This window comes from Podarcis cretensis (genome assembly GCF_951804945.1).
Source record: "Podarcis cretensis genome assembly, chromosome: 8".
NCBI classification, from domain to species: Eukaryota; Metazoa; Chordata; class Lepidosauria; order Squamata; family Lacertidae; genus Podarcis; species Podarcis cretensis.
In genome coordinates this window covers 76,442,295-76,468,465 of record NC_137177.1, presented here as the reverse complement: position 1 = coordinate 76,468,465, position 26,171 = coordinate 76,442,295, and the positions used below count along the sequence as shown (strand labels likewise).

The 26,171-nt window shown below is 42.6% G+C and overlaps 1 protein-coding gene across 15 annotated transcripts in view; it reads left to right on the top strand.

Annotated features, from left to right (window-relative positions):
* The first annotated feature begins 3,259 nt into the window (after positions 1-3,259).
* The window catches only part of RERE (arginine-glutamic acid dipeptide repeats), a 351,307-nt gene continuing 328,395 nt past the window's right edge, over positions 3,260-26,171 (top strand). For 6 of the 15 annotated variants that reach the window (XM_079986732.1, XM_079986737.1, XM_079986731.1 and 3 more), the window contains exon 1: positions 3,468-4,247. The gene's annotated coding sequence lies outside the window, so the exon portion shown is untranslated. Of the gene's footprint in view, positions 3,423-3,465; positions 4,248-26,171 lie in introns of those variants that run through there. The other 9 variants (XM_079986738.1, XM_079986748.1, XM_079986744.1 and 6 more) reach the window with 4 other exon arrangements.

The window sequence follows — 26,171 nt, the reverse complement described above, 5'->3', positions numbered from 1 at the left end:
GCAACCTTCCCATCCTTCTTTTATAAGAAAATTTGAATAATATGTATTTATTATATAATATGTATTTTATTAACTGTGAACATTTTGAGTTTATAAAGTAGAATTTCTATTAGTAAATAAAAGAATGCCTATGATATGCATTTTTAATATATGTGAATATTTTGCATTTATAAGATGGCATAAAAATGCCATTAATAAAATACACATTTACCCCTACATCATGTACCATGCGTATTTTATTAATCGAGCATTTCACATTGGTGTGCATATGGGTATATATTTACAGAGAGAAATTCCATATATTGGACTATATGGAGCTATATTTTTCTTGTTAAAAGTAACACACACACACACACACACACACACACAGAGTGACTAACGAAACAGCTGGTTGTGGCAAATGTTTCAGTTTCTGCCTTTAAAAATTTAATATATCTGTTTGGTTAGCCATTGTAATAAATATATTGCTTTAGTGATTAATCACAACCTTCTGGGATCCAGGGCAAATGTTTGTTTGATGCTTTAAGAAATATGTATGAATGAATGACAAAACAGAGGTAGATGTTTTGTCATTCACTTATTTTTCATATCTATACGTTGCATTAAAAAAAAAAAAAACACTGACAAAATATCCCATGTATCTTATTGGGAACATTGATCATACTTATTTATTTGCTGCTCATATATACCGCCTTTCTCTCAAGGTGCTTTATGATTTTGAAATATTACAATATACACGATATAAAATGAAAATATATGTATTACACATACACGCAATATGTATATATCTTTATAAAATCCCTGTTGAGAGAAGACAAGTGCCCACAACTGAATACCCTTTTGTCTTATCAGACGTTCCCAGCTAGAAAAACAAAACCTTGCCATCAGTGTATATTTTGTATGGGTTTGTTTTTTTAATTGAAGGCTCCACAGGTCAGAAGAGCACTCCTCAAGCATCCTTGTGTGGAAACATCCATTAAAACAGGATCAAGAACAAATGCAAAACAGTGCCCCTAACTTGGACAGCCACTAGGATACCATGGTTGGTGGTACTGAAAGCCGCTGAGAGGTTGAGAATTAACAGGGACACATTCCCCCCCCCTCCCAATGGAGGTCATCATACAGTGCGACCACCCCAGAGCAGTGGCAGAGAGCAGGCGGGGGCGGAGCTAGCGCACATCCCAGGGGCGTGGCGCACTGCCTTCAGGGGTGTGGCATCCAGCAATGGCGGGGGGGGGGGGGACAGCCGCGATGGCACCCCACCGAGATCGTGCTGCTGGGGGCAGTACGCTTCCCCCACACTCCTCTTCCTCCACCACCGCCCCAGGGCCATTCACCTTGAAATGAATGCTGAGGTCTCCCAGAACTAGGAGTCCTCTGAGACCAAGGTGAAAACTACACACATATTAAAAAACCTGCTGTGAAAATGCTTTTTTTATATATATAAAAAGTTTTGAAAAATATATTGAATTTGCCATAGCTCACCGTCACCATCTAGTCTCACATTTGTATATTGCACTTTACAACACACTTAAAACGTTTTATTTGAAGCTGTGTAGCTGAGTCCCAGCGTCAGCTCAGGCACAGGGTGGTAAACCAGCAGATTCCCTCAAATGTCCCAATTGCCCAACGGCAGGGAAACACACTCTATATCCCCACTGTAATAAACGAATCCCCGCAACGGGGTGAGATCCCATTGTTCAGTCCCTGCTCCTGCCAACCTAGCAGTTCGAAAGCACGTCAAAGCGCAAGTAGATAAATAGGTACCGCTCCCGCAGGAAGGTAAACAGCGTTTCTGTGCGCTGCTCTGGTTTACCAGAAGCGGCTTAGTCATGCTGGCCACATGACCTGGAAGCTGTACGCCGGCTCCCTCGGCCAATAAAGCGAGATGAGCGCCGCAACCCCAGAGTCGGCCACGACTGGTCCTAATGGTCAGGGGTCCCTTTACCTTTAATAAATGAAAATCTCCCCTTATTCCCTTTTGGGGGACACAGGAGCCCTTATAGAGTCATTTGCAGGTTCTCCATGGGCAGGGAGCCTGGAGAAAGAGAGAGATGGGATCTCTATAGATCACAGCAACTTCCCCTCGCTGATACTCAAGTCAGCCATGATGCTGCAGAGTACCAATGTGGGCGTAGCGGGGTGAGGCAAACTCTGCCAGGCTCACCCACCCAGGTCTCAAGCCATACGGACCAGATCAACCTTCTGGTCCAGAATCTGATCATGGATGAGGGAGGTCTTACTCCAAGCAGATCTGGCATTCAGCAATAAAGAAAATCAACAATAGCCTGCTCCATGTATCCCTTAGTGTAGTACACAATTAATATATGGATGATGCCCATGCCGATTAACAACACATGGTGAACATATTGCATTCATTTTATGTTGTGAACTGCCCCCGATCTTCAGATGAATAATAATAACAATAATAATTTTATTATTTATACCTCGCCTATCTGGCTGGGGTTTCCCCATGAAGGGCAGCATATACAGGGCCGGATTTAGGTTTGATGAGGCCCTAAGCTACTGAAGGTAATGGGGCCCTTTATATGTCCAGCTGTCCCTTGTCAACAACAAATTGCTGCTGTTTTTTTGTGTTGAATATATGCTACAGTTTATGGTAATTTATGAAATAGGTCCATAATAGGACCTAGATTTGCACACAACAAATAAGAACCTAAACAACACAAAACACTCTTGCTGTATGTAGGTTTTATTTTATTTGTTTTTTATCTTATAACTTTCCCCTTTAAATTTTTTTGGGGCCCCCAAGAGAGTGGGGCTCTAAGCTATAGCTTGTTTAGCTTAAACGTAAATCCGGCACTGATTACACATGTAATAAATGATCATGGCGACATTTCACGTTTATATGGTGGCATAATGAAAACTCTTATGATAGAGACTCCAACATACAATTATTAAATGCAGTAATATGCTAATTAATAGAATTTACATAACGGAGATATAAAGAAATTCAGCTAGATAACTTCAATAAAAAGAAGGGGCCGCGGGGGGGGGGATCCACAACCACACACTTTGAAGATACAAAAATACATGAGGGGAAACTGCCTGTATTTGAGGCCGAAGGGCGGGGGAGAGGAGTAGCGCCCCCCCCCCGACCCCCAAGCTCAGCGCGCCAACCGTCGCGGGCGCGAGGAAGAATCCCCGCCCCCGGCCTCCCGCCTCGCCCAATCCCAATCCCGCTCCCTTCCTACTCACTCAAACATACATATGCACTCTCTCTCACACACACACTCTTTTTTAAATCACTTCCATCCTTTGCCCTGATTGGTCGCGGCTTCTTTGCCGGGGTCATGAGGTCCCTCCTCCTCCTCCCCCACCGCACACATCTATATACACACACGCACATTCATAGACAGGCACACACCGGCTCCAGCAGCCAATGAGGAGGCGCGATACTGGTATGTGGCGCTGGCCTGTCTGGGGGTGGTTGCTGGGTGTCTCTTTGGTTGTGTGAGGAAGAGGAGGAGGAGGAGGAGGAGAAGGAAGGAGAGAGAGAGAGAGAGAGAGAGAGAGGAAGAAGAAAAGAGAGGAGCTCACACTGCTGTTATTATTGCTTATCTCTCTCTCTCTCTCCCTTCACCCGCTTTTGCATATATATTTCCCCACAGAAGGAAAAGAGGAGGGTGTGCATTGAGCTGGCTGGATTATCTCTTCCTCCCCCCTCCTCAATATTCACCCATCTTTTTCCTTCACCCCCACTGGCTTCCTCCTGCTCCTCTAGCACGACCCCCCAGCCCTCTCTCAATCCCTCTTTCTTTCCCCTCATCCGCCCCCCATCCCCACTGAGCACATTGTCTCCTCCCACAACAATCTCGGGCCCCCTCCTCAATCTTTGGCCTCTTCCGCCTCCCCTAAAAGAAACAACCCCAAACCCTGAAGAATCTGACTCCATAAGCATCAGAGGATCCAACTGAGTCAGTCTCCCACCCCTCCCCCTCCCCTGCTTCCATTCATAATAGAAACCCCCTCCCATCACCACATCTCTTGCTTTTCCTCCACAATCTCGTTCTTTCTATCCCCCCTTTTTTTGTTGGGGGGCTTCCATAGCCTCTTTCCCAGAAACCCAAATCCTCAGCAACACATACATTTCAGCCCTGACCCTTCCACAACTCTCCCATCCCATTCTTCCTCTGCTTCTTTCAGACTTTCCTTGGGATCTACCCATTGTCCCCCACCCCCACCACCAAAAAGAATCTACTGATGGTGTGATCTGTGAGGTGAAGGTGAGTAAGGAAGTTCTCTTTGAATTGCTTTTTGCTTTTTTATTTATTTCCTTCCCCATGGTTTGTGCAGGAAGTGATATGGGGTAGGTGGGAAATTGGAAGGGTTTTTGTGTGTGTATGTGTGTGTTTTGGTTGAGGTGTGCTTAAAAGGCCCCTTTAAACACCTGGTGGTTTCACATGTAGCTCAAAAAGATTTCGGTAGAGAACTGGAGATTTTGTTGTTAGAGACTGATTCTGCCCCAGCCACTCCATAAAGTGTTTTGAGAAACTGGGTTTTTGTGTATGTGCATGTTATGAATCGGAATGAGTGTTGAATTCTTCAGATGACTCTTGAATGGATATTGGATGCAATTCAAAAAGAGGTTGAAATTGGTGATTTGTAACATTTGCTTTCTTCCTGTCACTGCTGATATCTAGTTAGATTCATTCTTTGTTTTACCAGTCACTGATTGGTGAAACCCCCTCCCCTCCAAAAAATAAAGGATAACTTTGTCTTCTATGCACATTTTAAATAGATGGAAGATTTGTAGAAGATTTGGGGGTGGGAAGAGACTATTCTCTGTACAATATGGAAACATATCAACTTCAGTGATTTCCCCCCTTCCCTTTTTTATTTTAGTACAGCTTGTGTGTGAACTGTTTTAGTTGATAACCATTCCCAGTGTGATCCCTCTCTCTCTCTCTCTCTCTCTCTGTCTCTGTGTGTGTGTGTGTGACAAACCCTCCCAAATGGGTTGTTAGGAAAGAGTAAGCTGTGCCCCATTTTGTGAATGAATGCATGATGTTTGCATTGATTGCATTAAGAGAAGATTGTATCAATCACAGACACCCTCTCTGAGATACTTGCCTTTGACTTGCACAGCCACATACATATATGTTCACCCTTCTTTTTAAGATTTGGAAGATATTTGGGAACAGAGAGGTGTGGGAGGGGAGAGAGCAGAAGCTAAACTCCTGAAAACTATAACAGTTGGTGAAGTTGGCTGTAAGAAAACAAAATGATTCATTCATTCATTCCTTCATTCATTCAAGCATGTGGTTGAGTTTGGTTTATTTTTGAATACTGTTTTGCTGTTGCTTTTAATTTAGTGACTTTGCTTGTGAATAGCTTTATTTCTGGGTTTTATAGTACCATGTCATTTTACAAAAAAGTGTACCGGTATATGTGTGTGTGTATATATATATATCCACTTTTGTAGTTTGTGTGTGTGCCTAGTTCTGCTGCTGTAAAGTGAAACTCCAGTCAATAGTATTCATTACTATAAGTGATATAAACATTTTGTCTCTGTTTATTACAAATGTATGTCAAGATTTAGAATGCCTTTGTTTTTTTCAATTAACAAATATATCTGAAATGTCATGTTCCACAACAAGCAAGAAATTATAAATGTATCTTACTCTTGTTGCTAACACTTAATTTAACTCTTAACTGTTGGCACAGCTAGGTGCTAAATACATACAACAGCACCCCATTTGGTGTGCTTTTATGTGTGTAGACTGCTTTCATAGGATGTGGGGAGCCTGAAGATTGGGGTGAGGGAAGTACAGTTACTGGGTGTGGAATCTGATTTAAAAAGTGATTGACTTCTTTTGGTTTTGTTCCTGGAGCATGCACTATAATTTATTTGCCAGGATCAATTTCTTTCGTTTTAATGATTTCTTCTTGTGGGTGGTGAGCTGCTATGCTAATCTATTAGTTAGTGAGGACTGAAGGAAAGAGAGGGAGAGACCCACACAATGCCTAGGGTGGGATCTTATTGTTCACTTTCTCTCATAGTTAGAGCCATGCTTGCCTACAGAGAAATAAAGCATTTCCCCCTCCTCTTCTCTCTCCCCCCCCTTGCTTTTTTAGCTGGGAAGCATTACTCCATTACTTCTGCCTTTACAAGGTTAGAGAGAGGCCATCCAAGGTGAATGGAAGAAAAGCCAACATCCACCTAAAGCTCCTTCTTTCCTCTTCCCTTTTCTTAGACTTAGCTTCTCCTGCTGTTCCTGTGTGTGAGTGAATTTCAAAGGTGATAACAGTAAACTCTAGAGGTTGTAGCCAGTGTTAAGTCAGCCGAAGAGTAGAAGCATTGAAATTGATGGGCATGACTGTCTTAGGACCATACATTTCAGTGAGTCTACTTTGAGTAGAACTCAGTTGGATACAATCCTAGGCTTCCAATTTGCATAGAGTGGTATCCCTTTCTTCCTCCAACGAAAATTGCCAGAGCTTTCTGAGTAACAATGTATTAATTCCTCCTTATTCCTGAATGTAGCACCTTATGTCCACAAGACAGGTGTGTTTTGTTCTGCATGCAGAAATTATCACGTTCAGTTCCTGGCTCTTTCCAGTTGAGAGACTCAGGTAGGAGGTGTCAGGAAAGCCTTTTCTTTGCCTCAGATCCTGGAGAGCTGCTGCCAGCCAGAGCAGGCAGTACTGGTTTTGATAAAGAGAGTCTGACACCTTCTCATGTTTCAGACAGTGTCAGAAACTAGTCAGGTGCCAGGCACATTTTGTGACTGGTGTGGGTCCAATTGCCACCTGGGGAGATCTCTAGATGCCAGGTCGGTGACTGGGGAAAGCAAAATGTCACTTAGAGAAGGATCTGAAATATTTTCCTTGAAGATCAAATTTGTTTTATTCTGGAGTGTTTTATTTGATGTTTTGATGTGTTGTAAACTGCTTTGAGATTTGTTTTAAAAAATATAAAGTGGTATAAAGATGATGATGATGATGAAAATAATAATCCCACCGCAACCCCCCCCCCAAAAAAAACCTGCACATAGAAATTCTATTGTGGCAAATGCAACCCATATTTAAGGTGCCATTTGGCAATTAGATTATATATTTGAGTTTCTAACACTGGCAAGAGTAACCAATAACCCTACAAGGTATGTTTGTATATGGATTGCTCTGTGGCAGAGGTGGGCTGACCCGAGTCTTGTGTGGTATTCCAGTACACCAATCTAATTTTTTATGAGTATATTTTAAATTTACTGTACAAAACAAGAGTGCTTAGGATCCCTTCTCAATTAAGGCATCACTAGTCTGTGGGACGCAGGTGGTGCTGTGGGTTAAACCACAGAGCCTAGGACTTGCTGATCAGAAGGTCGGCGGTTTGAATCCCCGCAACGGGGTGAGCTCCTGTTGCTCAGTCCCTGCTCCTACCAACCTAGCAGTACATCAAAGTGCAAGTAGATAAATAGGTACTGCTCTGGCAGGAAGGTAAACAGCATTTCCGTGTGCTGCTCTGGTTCGCCAGAAGCGCCTTAGTCATGCTGGCCACATGACCTGGAAGCTGTACGCCGGCTCCCTCGACCAATAAAACGAGATGAGTGCCGCAACCCCAGAGTCGGTCATGACTGGACCTAATGGTCAGGGGTCCCTTTACCTTTACCTAGTCTGTGTTAAATTATCTGCGAGCACACTCTTGCTTGAAAAAAATGTAGGCAGTCCCTTGCTGGATCAGACCAGGGATTCCAGCAGGCCATGGTAGTCTACCAGAAGCTGTCTTGGGATCAAACTGTGAGCTGTCTTCTGCTTTCTGCCATCCCCTTGTGTATACCCCCCCAATCCCTCAACGATGAAGAGGGTGGTTGAGGTAGCTTTTTGTGTCCTGCTTCACTTCTTAACCTCCAAGCGTTCCTGGCATCCTTTCAAATGTAAGTTGTTCCTTCTAAAGCCCTTGGCAATGGATAACAAATATTAACTAATCTCCTTGTAATGAAATTCCATCTATGCTTCTCTAGTAACCAGATTCCTTTGGCTTCAGGTTCATAACCCTCCTTGTTTTCTGTTGTATATCTTTCTCTTTTCCATGCCTTGCTTTTAGGCCAGCAGTTATTTCATAGGGATGCCATTATAAGACATAGTCTGGCCAAGAAATAGGTCAGTGGTTGAACATAAGAGTTTTCACTGGGACTTGACTTGTGGTGGGAGGTATTTGTAATAATGAGCTTCGACAAGACCCTGCTCTGAATTATTAATTTAACTCTCCATGTCTGCTAGCTTTTCCAGCTAATTGCAGAGCCTGGACTCCTAAGTTGTATCTTCTGACAGTGTTAGCCCCCAAGGGCAGGAGAACTGCCTTGCTGGATTGGACAAAAGGACCATTTATTCTAGGAGTGGGCAACATGTGGCTCTCCAGATGTTACTGAACTCAAGCTCCCATTAGTCCCATTCAGCATGGCAAGTGGTCAGGGATGAAGAGAGTTGTAGTCCTGCCAGATGTTTCCCAGAAAAGGGCATGGAAGGAATGGCTTTTCTTTGTTGGTTTCCAGCATCTGGATTTCTGGTTGTATATTACATGCTAACATGGACACATTTAGCTATTGTGGTTAATAGCCCTTGAGGAACAGGAATGTGTATAAAATGTAACAGACTGTCTTCTGCATCAAATAAAACAAAACTCATTACCCACAGGGGATGTGATGGAGGACAGGTTCATCCCATACATGTAAAGCACATCCAATGTACATTTAAAGTATATGACTTACTCCCAAAGAATACTGGAAACTGTAGTTTCCCCCTCATAGAGCAACAATTCCAGCAACCTTAACAAACTACAGTTCCCAGAATTCCTTGGGGGAGGCCATTTGCTTTAAATATTCAACATATATTTAAATGTATGATGTTTTAAATGTATGGTGTGGGTTTGCTCCAGGTAGGTGACACTGCTAGAATAACAATCCTCTCCTCCATGAAATACCACCCTCCATGTATCTTCCTTAGGAGGCAAAGCTCCTATTCAAGCTTGCATAGTGACCCCTCTGTTCACAAAATGAGAACTGATGGAAGATGCCAGAGCAGGCACAAATCTTGGGCGCTGTTCTGAAATCACTGAGTTTATTCTATTATTAAGGATGCTGACATTCTTATTATTGATTGACCATACTCGGAACAATCTAAAGCCATATTGTCATTTTACAGACCTGATGGAGATTAAGCCACCTGCCTCAGTGTAAGGTCTTGTCAAGTACAATAGGCAGGGAAAAAGGAGATTATGTCTGCCACCCCAAGTACCTTGGAGGAAAAGCAGTATGCATGTGTAATAAAGCCTGTATGTAATACAGACAGCATACATACGTAATAAACGACACAGATAAATTCAATCGTCTTGGAACGTGGGTTGGCCTCCCTAATTTATAATGACTCGCTCCAGTTTCTCTGTGTGCCTCAGTCACTAATACTGCTGGTTTTGTTTTCAAAGGAGGCTGTAGCCCTTTCCTCCCTTTTTTGTATAAAGACTTGTTTTCCCCTATGGGGTTGATGTCTCTGGGGTTTCAAAACATACTGTGGGCTTCATTTGGTCTGTTCCATCATATAAATGGATGAGGAGGCATGCATTGAAATGCCTTGTGAATCCCCTGCTATAATAAAAATATTGGGCATGGGTATCAGACTAATTGCCATGGCAAGCTGCTTGTGCTGTGTGCCACCTCTAGTAAATTGGAAAGAATCACTAGATGTTCAGAGGTGATAAAGTGAAATTAAAACAAATCTGAGTTAAAAATGAGTTCGAATGAAAACGAGCCAGGAAAGGAGGTGTATTCACTAATGCAACCTAAATTGACCTGGATTCTGTTTATCTTTAATTCACCTCACCCACAGAATACAAATTAGTCTATTCTCATTATGTATGCATACATCCATTTACACTAATGGGAGTTTATTTTTGAGGTAGGGTTCAGTGGCAGAACTGCGGCTTGGCATTCTCATTTGTGGCTTTAAATCAATGAACACAATATTTGCCTGTAATATTATTTTGGCCAAAGAAAGTGTCTGGAATTACTCTTATTGTTTGCAAGAAGAAGACTTAACATTTTCTGGACCGATAGTCAGAATGGATTGTGAAGATGCTCAAATGGAACTGGGAGTCAATTCTAGAGGCTCCTCCCTGGTCAGTGATGTTTTCACAAGAGGGTTATTCTATATCAAGTGATCAAACTTTTTTACCTCATGTCAATCCAATTTTCTTAATATTTTGTACACTTGTTGAATGATCAAAACTAAGTTTAAATCTAAAATTTTAATTGTTTCTCTCACCCCTTTGTGAATTATGAGGGTTTGAAAAAAAATCGGCCTTGCTGGACTACACAAAAACCTTAAAAGCTCAGCCCAGGATTGAGAAACTAAAAACACCACTCTAGAACATCAATCCCTTCAGAACTTTATGAGCTTTAATATGATATGTCACATGATGGACTTACTTTAAAATTTAAATTTAAGTTACAAAATTTAAATTTTAAAAAGTGATTAAAAATTAACATGATTTAAAATTTCCAAAAAAAATTATTGATTATTTAATATTTTTAAGAGCTACCTGCAAATTTTCATCTTTGGCTCTCAATGAGATCATATTTAGAATAAATATTTTGTAAATACTTGTCTGCCTTATTGGGTTCTGTTTCATGAATTGTTGTAATGTTCATGAAATGAAATACTAACAAGAATTCTTTCAAAGCGTTAATTCTGTCACACAGTTGCAAGCTATCACTCGGCTTTGGAACACATTTTTAAAAGAAAAGCCTAACTAGCTTTTCAGATACCTTTTAATTGAGTAACTTTCTAAAGAAATGTCTGAAGTAACTGATATTATAGTTTGGTCTTATTTTGTTATATTTTACTACAAGAAGACCCATTTATCCAAAATAGAACCCAGTAAGGCAGACCTGTATTAGGCAGACCTTAGAAATATTAAATAATCAATAATTTTTTGGGGGGAATTTTTAAATCATATTTATTTTTGTAATCAGTTTTTAAAATTTTCAGTTTTGAAACTTAAATTTAGAATTTAAAGTAATAATAAGTAAGTAACACTGGCTGTGCTTTTAGGGCCCAACAGAGGAAGCTGTCTTATTTGAAGATGTGCACTGACTGGCAGCAGCTCTACATGTTTTCAGGCAGGAGCCTCTCCCATCCGTACCCGGAGATGCTTGGGAATTGAACTTGGGACCTTCTGCATGCAAGGCTGATAGTCTACCACTGAGCTATCGCCCTTCCACAAGTCATGCTTGGCCTTGATAGGATATCTAATCTGCAGTTAACACAGAATCTGCACTGAAGTCTGAGTTCTTGTCTCTGATATCTTTCTGAGCTTTGGAGGTATTGAATTGCTTTCAGACAACCAGCATGGGGTTAGGGTTGAGCCCTTGCCACATTTCCTTCCTAAGTCTGATGGAGAATGGGGTGGCTTCTGGCGCTTTGGCACAGAGCTTTGGTAGCATTTGCCAGAGACAAGAGGGATGCTGGATATGGAGGTGAATTTGGGGATCCCTGTCCTCACTCACAACATGCACATGATTCTGTGCATGTTGAGACACAGACAGTGGGCTCCTGAATTCCCTCTCACTCAGTACAGAGAGTGATGGAGACTTTGGCATTCCTCTTTGTTTATTTACCTTTGTTTTCATTCCTACATCCTTGTGTTTTGAGTCCTTCAGAAGATTGAGCAATGAAGCTGCATAAAAGGTGAGGGCTCTGCCCAAGCATTTGTTGCCATTCCCAATATTAAGAAGGAGTTAAGGAGCCATTTGTGCATCTGGAGGCTAATAGCAATGAGCTATTCTGGGCATTGTGGGGAAGGAGATTAATTCCTCATGCTACCAGTCCCCTATATACTTACAAAATTGACTCTTTTCTGTTTTGCTTTTATAGAGGACAATGTAGCCTGAGCTTGTGTTGTCTAGTACCCTGGTTATTTCCTCCCTTGTTCTGTTCTTGATTAGCTGTTCTGAAATTGTACTTACCAGTAAGGGTATATAGTGTTTTGCTGCATCAAATGCAGGTTTTTATTTTTGTGAGGTGGGGGCTTGGACCTCAGACAACCTGTGAAATATTGCCTTGACACAGTATGCCCTGTGAAGTTGTGGAAGCGTCACTTGCAGGAGAGCTTGCTCTGGTTTTTTTTTTTATGATATGACTTTGCTCAGCCCAGAGGTAACATGCTGAAAGTGAGCAACTGGCATGGGAGATGAGAAATAATTACAGTGGTACCTCCGGTTACGAACTTAATTCGTTTCGGAGGTCCGTTCTTAACCCAAAACTGTTCTTAACCTGAGGTGCGCTTTCGCTAATGGCGCCTCCCACTGCCGCTGGGCCGCCAGTGCGCAACTTCCGCTCGCATCCCGGGGCAAAGTTTGCAACCAGGAGACCTACTTCCGGGTTAGCGGAGCTCGTAACCCGAAGCATTCATAAGGAGGATGGTACGTAACACGAGGTTCCACTGTATTTTGAAAGCTGAAGGAGGCAGCCAAGGTAGGACAGTGGCTGCCAACAGGCTTGGTACACTACGAGACATGTCTAAGCAACAGAAGCCAGTACCATGTCAGAAGCACAGGTCAGCTTTACCAAATATCCAAAGCTGCCATCTTTGAAGTTGGAGCATCGGTGCATCTTAACTCAGGATTGTTTCCTCAACCTGGTTCCCCAGGTATTTCCCCATCACTTGCTACCCGGCATCTGATAACAGTGGTGGAAACCTTGGGCTCGGGGGCCAAATGCAGCCCTCTCTCTGCCTGGCTGTCCAGAATCTCCTCTGGTCGTGCTGCAACTGAGCTCTCAGCTCCTCTCCCCAGTCCTCACAAAACTTGCTCCTTGCTCTTTTGCCTGGCTAGAATTCACCCTGGAATGGTCATAATGCCTCTTGCTTGGTGAACGAAGGATGGAAGTCGTTTGTGTAAATTGCTGAATTTTTGTGTGTCTGGGATGTAGCGTACTGGATAGAGGTAAGTCTAGCATCCATTGCTCTGACCACATTTGCCCTTGGCACCACTGGTGCACAGCCTCTGGAAGGTACTCCAAAAGGGAATGTGGTCCTCCAGCTGAAACAGAGCAGGAGTTGGGAACCTGCCTTACAGCCCCTTTCCAGATCACTTCAGATCTTCCCTCCTTGCACTCTCTTGAAGTTTAAACAGACTCTCTTTCTCCCTTGGCAGGGAAAGGTTGAAAATGACTTCTAAATGTAATCTTGATGACCTGCTCTTTCTCTGTGTTCCTGCAGAGGTCACCTAAGTGAATCTTTTTTCTTTTTAAAAAAACCTTTAGGAAATGGAGCTGATTTAGTATTATGAGATTTGAACCAAATCAGTTGTTATACTTTTTTTGGCAAGGAGGCAATGGAAAACACCTGGCTCCTTTTTTTTTTTTGCTTCGAAATATCTAGAATGGCGATGTTTCTTTTCTAGCCAATGGGGTGAACAATACTGCAAGATGGTAAATCTTTCAGCTTTTCGCTCCTTTGCCTTTTTTCATTTATAAATGCCATTTCTGAACTACTTGAAGCCTTTAGCCCTCTTCTCCCCCCTCCGTGCTTCCTTTTCTCTCTATGTGGTTCTTAGGGTTTTCCATTTGGCAACTAGGTTCCCCTTTGATCTTTTGCTTTAAAAACAAAAATAAGATGAAAAGAACAAACACTTAAATTTGTTTTCAAAAACACCACAGGATATTGGTGTCTTTGTTCTAAAGGCAATGTCTTGACAGCTTGGAGATTTTTCTGCACTTTGACTCTCTGCTTTTTTGTTAGTTTATGTTGATGCTCTCATTTGATTGGCAGTTTGTCTCTGGAAAATGGCCCAATACAATCTGTGCTACACACACATATTAATTTGTGGTAGCGAATCTTTTATTTTTTTCTTTAGAGCAAAATAAATTTGTGAGAGTGAGGATTTAAACTTTTGGGAGGCACTAAGGGCTCAGATATAAAATGAGAATCCCAAGATGTGGTGGTTTACTTTTGGGTGGGGCGGGGGAGATGGGGAGTGTTAGCAAATGCATGTGGAATTCTTCTTGTGGTTCCCATGTGAGTGAAAGGCAGCATTCTTTGTTTCTAAAACAAACCACATTCGAAACTGGTTTTGCTACAATCCAAAGTGCTTTTAATAGCATTCTTTGCACTGGTGAGCCAGCAGGTATAAAAGCAAGTCTGGAATGTCAAGGTGTGGACACAATACAGTGCTAATATTTGATGTATGTGGAGAACTCAGGATTTGATTGACATGTTTTAAACCCAGTTGCTTGAGTCTTCCTGAAATCAAGTGAAGATCAAGCCTTCATAGTTTTATTAGCTTCTACTCAAAGAGAAGGTGGCTAGCATGCATTACTCCAGTTAAGATTTTAATCCTCAAATCTTCTAGGGAAAGCTTGTTTCTTTCTACATAACCTGAAGGAGGAGAGCCTTAACTTCCATGGGACCAGATTGCAGAGGGATAGCTGTGTTAGTTTGTTGCAGCAAAAATTAAGAAGACTTGGAACAGAATCACTGTGGCATAAATTCTTGTGGGCCAGGGCGAACTCTAGTAAATGCAGTTTCTATTGCTGGTCGCCTGCAATAGAAGGGTAATAGAAAATCCAGTTGGGAGGCGGTATGCCTCTGAGTCTCAGTTGCTGGGTATTACAAGTGGGGAGGGTACTATTGTTTTTGGGTCCTGTTTCCAGACTTCCCCATAGTCATCTTGTTAGCCGTTGTGAGAATAGGATGAGGGTTTGATGGGCCTTTGGTCTGATCTAACAGGGCTATTAGTATTTTCTTATGAAGGGTGCTTCCCTGTTAATACATTTAGATTCTATTTATTTTGAATATTTTTACAGTGCCTATTAACCCAGATGTTTCCAAGGACCGAACATGGGGAAACTGGCTTGTATCTTGTCAGATTATCTCGGAGTAACCCCTTTGAAATGAATGATCCTATGTCTATTTATTCCAAGGGTTCTACTCTGAGTAGGGCTAACATTGGATATAACCTCTAATTTTCTTATCTGAACACAAGTTAAGACTGTTGCATGACTGCTTCAGTAAGTTTCTTTAACTAAGTCTTCATGTGAATGAACAGCAGTTTTGGAGTGGGGAAAAGCCCTTCCTTCGTTTTTTATGATGCCGTTGTTGTTGTTGTTGTTGTTGTTGTTGTTGTTGTTGTTGTTGTTGTTATAGCCTGCCTTTTTTCCTGACAAAGACTCAAAGTGGCTTATAGCTAAAATAGGTAAAGGTAAAGGTACCCCTGCCCGTACGGGCCAGTCTTGACAGACTCTGGGGTTGTGCGCCCATCTCACTTAAGAGGCCAGGGGCCAGCGCTGTCCGGAGACACTTCCGGGTCACGTGGCCAGCGTGACATTGCTGCTCTGGCCAGAGCCAGAGCCAGAGCCGCACACGGAAACGCCGTTTACCTTCCCGCTGGTAAGCGGTCCCTATTTATCTACTTGCACCCAGAGGTGCTTTCGAACTGCTAGGTTGGCAGGCGCTGGGACCGAGCAGCGGGAGCGCACCCCGCCGCAGGGATTCGAACCGCCGACCTTTCGATCGGCAAGCCCTAGGCGCTGAGGCTTTAACCCACAGCGCCGAAGCAGCTAAAAGCACAGAAAAAGGCAATCATTAAAACCTACATGTGCTGTATCAGGACCCATCTTGGAGGCATTCCTTCCTTTGTAACAGAAAAAGGGGGGTGCTGCTTCTAAGAAACAGTTTGGCTTTTCACGTTTTTTGTGTGGGCTCTTCTATGAAATGATTACTTTTTTAAAAGAAAAAAGTTCTTCCCAGTTAGTTGGGGAACCATTTTCATGTCATCTAACTGAGCAGTCCTAATTCATATTGTGCATGTGTTAAAATCTGGCAAAGAGGCTTTTGAAGCTAATGCTCCGAGCTTCAGGTCTCACGTTTGCTTGTAGCTTAGCAGTTTTCTGTACATTTTAAATTCACTGTAGTTTTAGGCCCTAAGCAGCTTGTTAAAAATGTTGTTAATGCAAACTATGTGGGAAGCTCCTGTATTAGAAATTAAGACCTTTTTATATAGGCTCTCTCTCTATTCTGTGCATTCTGCAGTTCCCCCTTCCTACTTGAAAAGAAATAGTATTTCTGCTTTGTTTCTTGCATTGTGTTCTTTCCTGTTTTTCCTCCCCCCTCAGTTTAGTTATTTTTATATATATAAAAGGTATTTGTCTCACATCACCCTTTTCATTTTAAATTAAAATGCTTTCTCTTTGCTGCTTTGACACTTCCATTTCTTCTTATTGTTTCTTTGTATGCCTGATGTTTTTCCTGTGCCTAGCTTTTTTTTTTTTACCTTGTTGCTTTGATTTGCAGTTTTTCATTAAAATGCCTCTTCTGTGCATTTAACCAGATTTTTCTGTTCGCTCAGCATTTGGAGAGGATCAGAAAGTGATGTGGGAGCGAAAGCTGACGGGTGCAAGGCAGCCTTAGTGCTCAGATGCTGCCGTGCATTTAAGTTCCTTGAATGCAAGCTTTGCTTGAACTGCAGAGGTTGCTATTTTCACAGTGCAATTGGCAGCTTTCTTGACGGTATGTCTCTGCAGGACATTTCCCTACTTTGGATTTGGTGTCGTGGCACACAGCTGGGGTTTCTGGAGTTGTAGGGGAATGTGTGGCACTGGGATTTGTATCTACCACCCATGCCAGTCCAGCAGAATCCATTGTTTGTTGTTGATTCAGCTGGGAGTTCAGGGGAAGGTCAGTAGGCATGTGGCATGACTGGGGTGGATGGTGTGTGTGTGCGCGCGTGCGCGTGCGTGCTCTATTTGGACCAGATGTAGAATGTTGACTTGCTTCTCTCTTCATAAGAGCAGCCAATGCCTTCCATATTGTTTAGCATTGTCTTTCCAGTGGTTTTCAATGGTTTAGAACAGAAAATTAACAGACAATCTAATAACTGGTGTTGTGGGATGCACACATTCAACTAAGACTCAATAGTGAAATATATTTGAATATCTAAAAGTGTGACAGTGATTATGAATTGGCTTTTTTCTTGTTTAGTAATGTAATTAATTTTTAGGAAACTTTCTCTCACCTTACCTTTGATATCTGTGCTACTGAATTATTTCCACAGCTTTAATTTTCAAGAAAATGTGCTAATTTAAACATTATCAGTACAGTAGTACTATAACTGTTTTAACAATATGTTAAAGGTAAGTAAAAATTTATGAGTTTAAGAGTTAGACCCATAAGTAGCAGCAGTTGCCAGGGCATTACCACATTCACCTCTACATAGTTTTAGCCTGATTTAAAACATTGCAATATATTGAAATATTGCGATGAATAGCTGGTGATATATTGTGATATTGAAAACCAGATATCGCCCTGCTCTAGTTGCCATGTTCTAGCAGAGAGGCATCCTGACTCGCTGCTATTAGGGTTGGAGTCACTATGTTTTGTCTTCCATTTTTAATGCTTGCCATGTCTGAACTGGGAAACATAAATTCCTTCCTTCCTCCTGTTTCCTAATTAAATTCTGAAAGGCGGTACTGTCTGATTATCCCATCAGCCAGGGGATCAGAGGCCAATGGGAGGCTGTTCTCCATTTATTCTAAGGAAGAACATCATGGCAATAGGGAGACCAAGCTGGTCCTTTCCATTGGCCAAAGGAGCAGCAGCCGCAGGAAGCTTGCTTCTTCCCCTGCCCTTCCCTGGCAGAAAGAGCACTTATGAGAACACTTTGCCCTCTCAATCTCTTGTCCTTTTAGATTGTAAATCTGAAGGCAGAAGCGAACTTAAGCCTATCTGGTCTATTTTTATTTTTATTTTTTTGCATTGAAGAGCAGGGTACAAATACTTTAAATAATAAATGAATAAATACTTGAATGCTGCTCAGCCATGGGTGTTGCTTGTGACTCTGGATCATCTCTCTTAGTATGGAGGTGACCCCTGACTTCCTGATGGTGACCCAGGCTGCTTTGTTGAATTGCATCTGGATTGCTCTTAGCTGTTTTGGTAACCTTGGACTCTCTGGCTCTGACCCCTTACTTCAGTGCCAGATGGTAGCTTGAACTCTGGTTTTCAGCAGCTATTATTTTTCTCCCTGAGTTTTCACAGATGACTCAGCCTAACATGTACGTTATTGACCATTGCTATGGAAGTGTCCATGATATACAGCTAAGCTGTGCTTCCTAAACTGAAAATATTTTTGTGGGTGTGGTGCAGTCGTTGCTTAAAATGTTGTATCCTTTTAGATACTGTTTCCTGTTTCCTAGTGTTACATGGGGTGGGGTAGAAAGTGTGTGGGTGGAAAGTCCACAATCTGGTATATTGCACTGCTGTGTGTTCATGTCCAGCTTGCAGGTTCCATCTGGTCAGCCATTGTGAGAACTGGATGCTGTGCAAGATGTGCCTTTGATCTGATGCAGCAGACTTGTTCTTATTGTAACCATCAGTTGTTAATGTTGGGTTGTGTCTCTTTTGTCCTCCTTTATCAGTTTGGTTCTTCATTGCTCTGATTTAGTAAGGAATGACTCTGCACTCCTATTGAAAGCATGATAGAGAAAGGTTGATGGCTGTCACACATCCCATAGGGTTACCTAGTTGACTCTGCGTAGCTGAAATCTTGAGAGATGTGTTCACTAGGATTAAACTTCCTTGGGATATTTGTGTGTGTGGCCCTCAGGTGGGAGTTGCTCTGCAAAGAGGTCTTTCACATCTTGGAAGCGCTTGGCAATGAAAGCTGTGTACAGACAGGCACCGCATGTGTAACAGAAATCGCATTAAGTGGGAACAACATTGAAAAAGCCTGTAAACACCCTCTAAACCTCTGGAAACCCTTTTAAAAAACCCAGCAGCACTTATTAGACTGGCATGAATGGTGGCTCTCAGTCTTCTTCATCACTGGAGGACGATGTGGAAATAACAACAAGCAGGGTAGACCGGTACCTCAAAGTGCTTGGCTGTGGGTCAGATTCACTTGCTGCTTATGGTGTATTGCAGAGAAACATGGTGATGGACAGCTGGCACTTTTGTTTCTTCAGCTGGTCAGGGTATACTTGGGCAGCCTCCTGGTCTGTGGCTGCACCTTCACCATCGGTGTGTATGTTCTTCAAATTGAAGCGACATTGATGGGGATAAGCTGGCAGTTCATGTCCTCTAGCCACAGGTTCAGTGATTTATGTGCCACCACCAGGGCCTTGTCCGACACCTGGCTGGTGACTTTCACAGTTATAGGTGTACTCGCTGTCACTGCTGACTGGATTTGCTTCTCTTGTATCTTAATGGCACGTATACTGGATGCATTCCTGCAATACTTCTGTGCCACAGCACACACCGTCATGTCATCTTGTAAACAGTCCAACACTTCCAATTTTTCCTCCAGCATGGGCAACACTCACTACTTCTTGGGTTTCTCAGCACTTGAAGAAGATGACGATACCTTGCGTTTAGGTGCCATCTCAAAAAAATTCTTCAAGAAACCCTCACAAAAATTCTCAAAAAATGAACTCCTCCTCCCCAAACTCCTCCAAACTGTGCCAGAAATTCTGCAGATTCCACCATTATCTCTCCCTCCAAGCCTCCTTGCTTGAACTGTCCACAGGTCTCAAAGATTGGTGCAAGGGCTCCTTGGATTGCAAAATGTTCTTTTTGTGATCTTTTAGGGCCATTTTTGCCCCTTTTCATGCCACTTCCGGGTTTGCCACAATGTTTGCAGTCACACGTGCCTTGAACACACGTAAATGCGGAGTTGCTTGTATATTTTATCCTGCTTTGTTCTAGAATAAAGTTTCCACCCTGTTCTTAGTGACAACCTGGAATCCCCAGAGTTGGGGTTGGCTGCAGACTTCAGTTGCTTAAGACTGTTGCAAGAGGACAGTAACTGCTGTTCCATTGATTACAAATGCTTTCCTACCCCCTAAAAAGAGGATGAGATTTCAAAGGACTGTAGCCAGAAAGGGACAGGCAGTAAAAGTACTCTCCATCACACCATATGCTTCTGATGTGCATGCAGCAGAGATGTGATTTTCCCCATGAATTTAGGCCCTTTTGATTTCCTCTGTCATCAAGATGGCCTTAAATTGCTTCCTCTGCTTTTTCTGAGCATCGAGTCCCTTTAAACCCCTGGCAAACAGGCCTCTATGCCTTTTGATGTCTCTCCAGTGTTCGATTTGGTCTCTTTAAACCTTTGCGGGCTTCAAAGAAGGTGATTGGTGCCAGAGGGCAGGCAGAGCTCTGACATCTCAAGGAGGCGTTGGGTCACTGAAACATTTCAGAAAGTAGAGCTTGGCTGGCCTTCAGAATAACCTTTACTACAAAACTTGCAACATTTAAAAGCTTTGGAGCCATCATGGTGGGAGGATGTGCATGATCGTAAGAAGTATGCAAGCTTGTTCCCAAAGCATGCTACCAGTTTTCATTACTGTGCCGATTTGCTTGTTGAGACTTGCTTTTTTTGGAATTGATGATATATATGTTCTAAGATAGTAACCCTGTTTGGTGTATTTGGGCTAAATTTACAGTTAGGAAACCAAAATGATATTTGGGGCATTCCGCTGAACTGAAAGTCCCAGAAGGGAAAGCAGCATAAAATGATGGGTGGTGGCTCCTGGATTTGCTGCAACTGAAATCACATCTGAACAGGCTAGAAATTTGCTTACTCTGTGTGGTGGTGGTTTGTGTTCTGGTTGAGCTAGTAAATAACCTGGTAAGATTAAAAAGTATTGTCAACTTAGTTATTGACTACTTTATTCTGGCAATACATAAACGTAGGTGTTCAGCCTTGAGTGTAAATGAGTAAAAGGCAAGGATTTGTCTCTTACATTGGGATTGATTAGAATTCCTGAATAACTCCATCTTATATTTTTGAGAGATGCATGTTGTTTACAGTGATGCTGTTTGTTGTGCGTGCAGTTCATGGCCTGTATAATGTGAACAGTGTGAATGTGAACACACTGGCAAAATTTCAGTAGATCTGGTTCTTTACTTTTTCCAAGAGTGAGTTATATGGGGTGATACATTAGACACACTGGACCCAAATTTGGCTGTCCTACAGTGCTGAATGCTCAGTGGTCTATTTCAAAGTTCTTGCATTTGGGGAATCCTTTCCATGCTAATCTTCTGCCTAGGGACCCTAGTACAACTACTGTGCAACTTGTGGGGAATGCTGAGGATTTTGGAATGTATTCTAGAATGTACATCCAATTCATGCAGGGCAATGGCTAGCCCTGCTGAACCTCACCTTTGCCCCATAGGAATCAGTGTTGTGCTCTTAACATGCATCAAATGCTTTCCTGTGGCTAAACATGGCAGGCCAGCATCAGTAGCCGCTGGTAAGCTCACTGTTGGTGAAGCCTGTCCACCATCACTGCTTACCCTAATTGAGGAATCTTGAACAAGCTCCTGGAGGAATGCTGGGCTCCTGTGATGACCCAAGACTGCTTCTTCTTGCATGAGATGACCTCAGAAGTGTGGGGCTTTTGCCTTACATGAAATGTACATGAGTTTGCCCTTCCCATTTTTTGCTTCCATGTCCTTTTGTGTCAGGAAGATGGAACATTGCTATTTAAAGGTCACTAACTGACAACACTGTGTGTCCATCCAAGCTATACAGCCAAGTATTGTTACATTGCCAAATCAAACTATTGTGGGGGTCGTGAATAGACTTCTGTGCTGTATACACTACAGATATTATTGATGGTCTTTTCCCCAGCCTCTCCCCTCCCTACCCAGTTTGTGCATGGAGGAATTGACACTAGTTTGCTTGCCTGTTTGCTTTTCAGAAATGTGATTCAGGAAAGCTTACATACTCTCATCCAACTCGTAATTTCTGTTGCATAAATCTTCTGTTCCACCTCTCTCTTTCTCAAGTGCTGTAACTGCTTTTCTTGCTGCGGAGATCTCCATAAAGGCATATGAAACAATGAGGTTGGTGGCAATTGGTTAATGTTTATGTTCTTGTTCTAAGAAACTGTTCTGGTGTGTACCGGTGTCATGTTTTACTCAATGTGGGTAAATGGATGAATATATATACCACCTTTCTTTAAACTAAGGGTGAAGAACCTCTCGTTCAGAGCCAAATGTAGACCTTCAGGTGCTTCTGTCTGGCTCTTGGACTTTCCCCAAGCCATACCCTTCACCAGCCCTGTGCCACACCCTCAAGTGATTATGATTTGCTGCAATGTGTGTGTAGTGGTTCTAGGGGTTGCTCGTGCGTAAGTCGTCGCCACACCTGGACAGCCACTCACCTGTGGCTGTCTCAGTCGCTGGCAGAATCCGTCAGTGGGCGTTTCTTGAACTTTTTCCAGCAAAGAAGCTCTTTGACGCCTAGTCTCCGCCTACTCTCCCTGCGCGGAAGCCTTCTGTGCAGGGAGGGTGTGGGCAGCGGAGGACCCATGCTCTCCCCGCTGGTCTCCGGTGAGGAGTCATGGAGCCACCTCGCCGATTCCCCCATCTGCCCCCCTTCTCCACTGGTGCTACGCTGATTTTCCCTCCCTAATAGATGGGCTGCTTCTCTCCCTCCTGGGACGCTCTCCATAATCCCTCTGGAGCCCTCCCTCTCCCTCTGGCTCCGATGGCAGTTCCCTGACAGTGTGCTTGAACTATTATGATATCGCTTGCTTGGATGGCTGGAGAGTGTATGGGTTTATATAGAAACCTCTGACTTTTGTGTAGCTGGAATGCTGCAAACTGTACCTGAGTAAGGGTCATACCCATTGCTCTGCCCACTCCTTGTCTCTGGCCCTTGGAAGGTTAGTCATGAGGGAATGTGGTAGTCCTCAGGCTGCAATAGGTTCTGCACCCCTGCTTTAAACCTTCACATGACCTGGTTTGCACATAATGCTAAGCCATTGCTTGTTTAAGCAGCCATGGTTCATTTAACAAACATGAATTACTACAAGCTGTAGCACAGCTGTAGCACTAACTGTAGGTTGTTTCTCCAAAGTTTGGCTGCTCTTGCCTAATGCACTTATAGTTGGGTGCAGTGCTTTTTTATTTTTTTGGGGGGAAAGGTCTTGATACTCAACATGAAGTTTTTACAGTAAGTGCCACACATTTAACCTTTCCTGAGTACCCCCAGAAAAAAAGCAATGATTTGGTGAGCATCACAAACTATGGTTAAGGAAATGAGCTAGGTTCATATGTAACACAAAGTCATAGATAAAACAAGTCACAATCATGGCTTCAGATGGTGGTTTGTGGGCTGTCAACAAATCATAGTTAAGCTTCTAGGTAGGGTTCATAAATAACATTAAGCCATGGTTTAATAAACCACAATTTAGCATGATACGTGAATCAGAGCACTGTTGTCTCCTTCCCTAAATTCAGGAGATACCAACTCTTTTCTCCTCCCCTACCCAATCTGTCTCTAAGAAGAGGACCTGTTTACTTTGGAGGCCAGTTTTGGCTTTTATCAAATACTTTCCCACATAAAATAGTATTTTGTGTGTGTGTTAAAGCTGTGATTCTTTATTATTGTTTCAGTGAATGGCACTGAAGCTAAAATTTCAACCCTGTTAATCTTTTCTAGTAAAGCACTTAGATACCCAAGAAGTAGATCGACTGATCTGATTGCATGAAGTATCACAGACATGAAGTCCAGCTTCATGTTTTACTGCGTTGGGCTAAAGTCAGAATGGTCAACTTCACTCATATTGGAGGTGTTTCTAGTTACCAGAAAGGATCCTAGGTAGTGACCCAAAAGTCCTGGTAGCAAAATGAGTAACTTTCACTTTGCATTCTCCACTTTTATGTTGCAGGTTTCAGAGCACATCTCCATACAAATTGCAGCCAAACACTGTTAAAAGCCCAGAAGAATAGCTGCTTCGTATCTTAAACCAAGGCAATTATAATTTGTAGAAACTAATCTTTCAGTGCGAAAAGATCTGCCGAGCACTTTGCTTAGCTCGTTATTCTGCCTTCTAATTTGCCAGATTAAAAGAGCCATAATTAATAGGGGCTCATGCTTCTTTTTGGCATGAAAAAATTGGTAAGCACCCAGTGACATATATTACTTTAACTTTAATTAAACTGTGTACTGGGTTTTATACTGTGTTGTATTTACCAGTTGCCTTCTATGAGAGAGAGAGAGAGGGAGAAACCTCCACCATGCAATGGATGTCTAAATGGGAGAGTTGAAAGTGGCCTATTCTATGAATATCTGTTGCACCCTTTCATTTAAGAACTCACCAAAGGCAATCAGGAATTCCATGAAGGCAACTGAGTGGGGACTGGGAAAAGGAGAGGTAGATCTCTCTATTTCTCTTCTGCCAGTCCACTTATTTTCTCTACTAACTGTGGAGGAAGAGAAGCTTGTCCCTCAGCTCTTTACATTCCTTTGCCAGCCTACTTTGGTAGAGACAATTTTAAAAAACTAGCCTGCTCAGAGGTTGGTAGTCTGTGCTTCCATGTTATCTGCAAAGCAAGGCTAGTAACTTTTAAAATTTCAGTTTTCAAATATTTTGAGCCTTACATGTTGTACTGACTTTAAGACCAAATTTTAAAAGATGCTACATCTCTACACATCATATGATTTAAAAATATTATATAGCATCTATGTATATGTACAAGGAACAGGCTTGCAGTTTAAAACTGGACATAATGGAGGAAGGGCATGGAAATAGCCACTGGGGTCAGGTCAACAGGAAAAGAGTATGCCATTATTTCAATTGTATGTACCTTTGCTTGCTTGCAGTAGAGTACAGTGGTACCTCTGGTTACGAACTTAACTCGTTCCAGAGGTCCGTTCTTAACCTGAAACCGTTCTTAACATGAGGTACCACTTTAGCTAATGGGGCCTCCCGCTGCCGCTGCGCCACCGCCGCACGATTTCTGTTCTCATCCTGGGGCAAAGTTCTTAATCCTAGGTACTACTTCCGGTTTAGCGGAGTCTGTAACCCGAGGTGTTTGTAACCCGAGGTACCACTGTATTGGGACTATAGCATGGGGATAGACTCCAAACCAATGAATTCTTGTAACTTTCGGATTGTATCACTTAAATATGTGATAGAATCAAGCTGGTTTGGCTTCAGGCCCTTTGCCAGGATCTGGGAACTTTTCCATCCTCGCCAGTGGGACAGATTATTATCTCCCCACCCCTACTTGGCCAAAGATGACAAATGGCTAGGACTACCCATCTGTCAATCACATGATGTCACTACAGCATCCGGAGATGCTGCATCTTGAGGATCTGATTGTTGCAACTTCAAAGCATGGCAGGGGACTGCTTGAAAGCCCCTTTGCAGGCACCCCTGTGCTTCTCTTTAAACCTCAGAAAATGGGAGGTTTGAAGAGCAAGGTAGGGCTATTTGCAAAAGGGCTTTCAGACAGCCCCATGCTGTGCTCCGGCTGTGTGTGCCTATTTGCAGCAGGGGAACTGGCACATGCAGTTGAACTGCACAGGATTTAACCTACGCTCATCAACTGATTTAGTCCCTTACATAGATGTGCCCCACCACCACATGTACCCTAAAACAAGATAATCACATTTACATAGGAAAAAATATGCACAGAAACGCAATCTGTACACCAAAGATTTGAAGTGTATAGTCTAGTGCGGTTGGGATGTCTAGTGCGGTTGGGATGTACATGCTTAAGACTCTGTGCAAACCTTGATAATCCAAAGTGCAGACCTTGGGTGGGTGGGGTGAATTGGAGTGATCAGTGTCCATACAATGGAGTTGCAACTTTAATTGCCCAAAGTAGTAGGAATCTAAAACAGAGCAGTAGGTTGGAATATTTCTGGTGGGATTTGAATGATTGGCATCTAATGCTTACTGGCATCCTTGTCTGAATGACTAATATCTAGAGGAATTGGGGAGCTAATTGGAATTTTGAAAAGCAAAAACAAAATAGCATTGTCACAATATTGTAGGCTTAAGTTGTGTTCAGGCTGGCTTTGTGCTCTGCTTGATATATTGGTGCAATTTAGGTAAGAGTGAATGGAACATTGCGGGAGCAGATCAGTAGAATACTGTATCCTTAAAAGTAATGGAAGGCAGCGGAAATGCTTTCTGCAGGCTCTAAAATATTCTGGCAATAAAAGGAACATGGAAAATTTAAGGGCCGGCTTGAAACAAAAGAGTTTTGGCCAGAGCTGGTTGTGTAGTTTTTTCTTCTTCTTGTGATGGTCAATTACTTGACGTGAAAAGTGTCGGAGGAATTGCATGCTCAGATAAACAATCTGCTGAAACCCAGTGCTTAGCCTGATTGTGTTCAATGAGATCTGTTTAGTATTAAC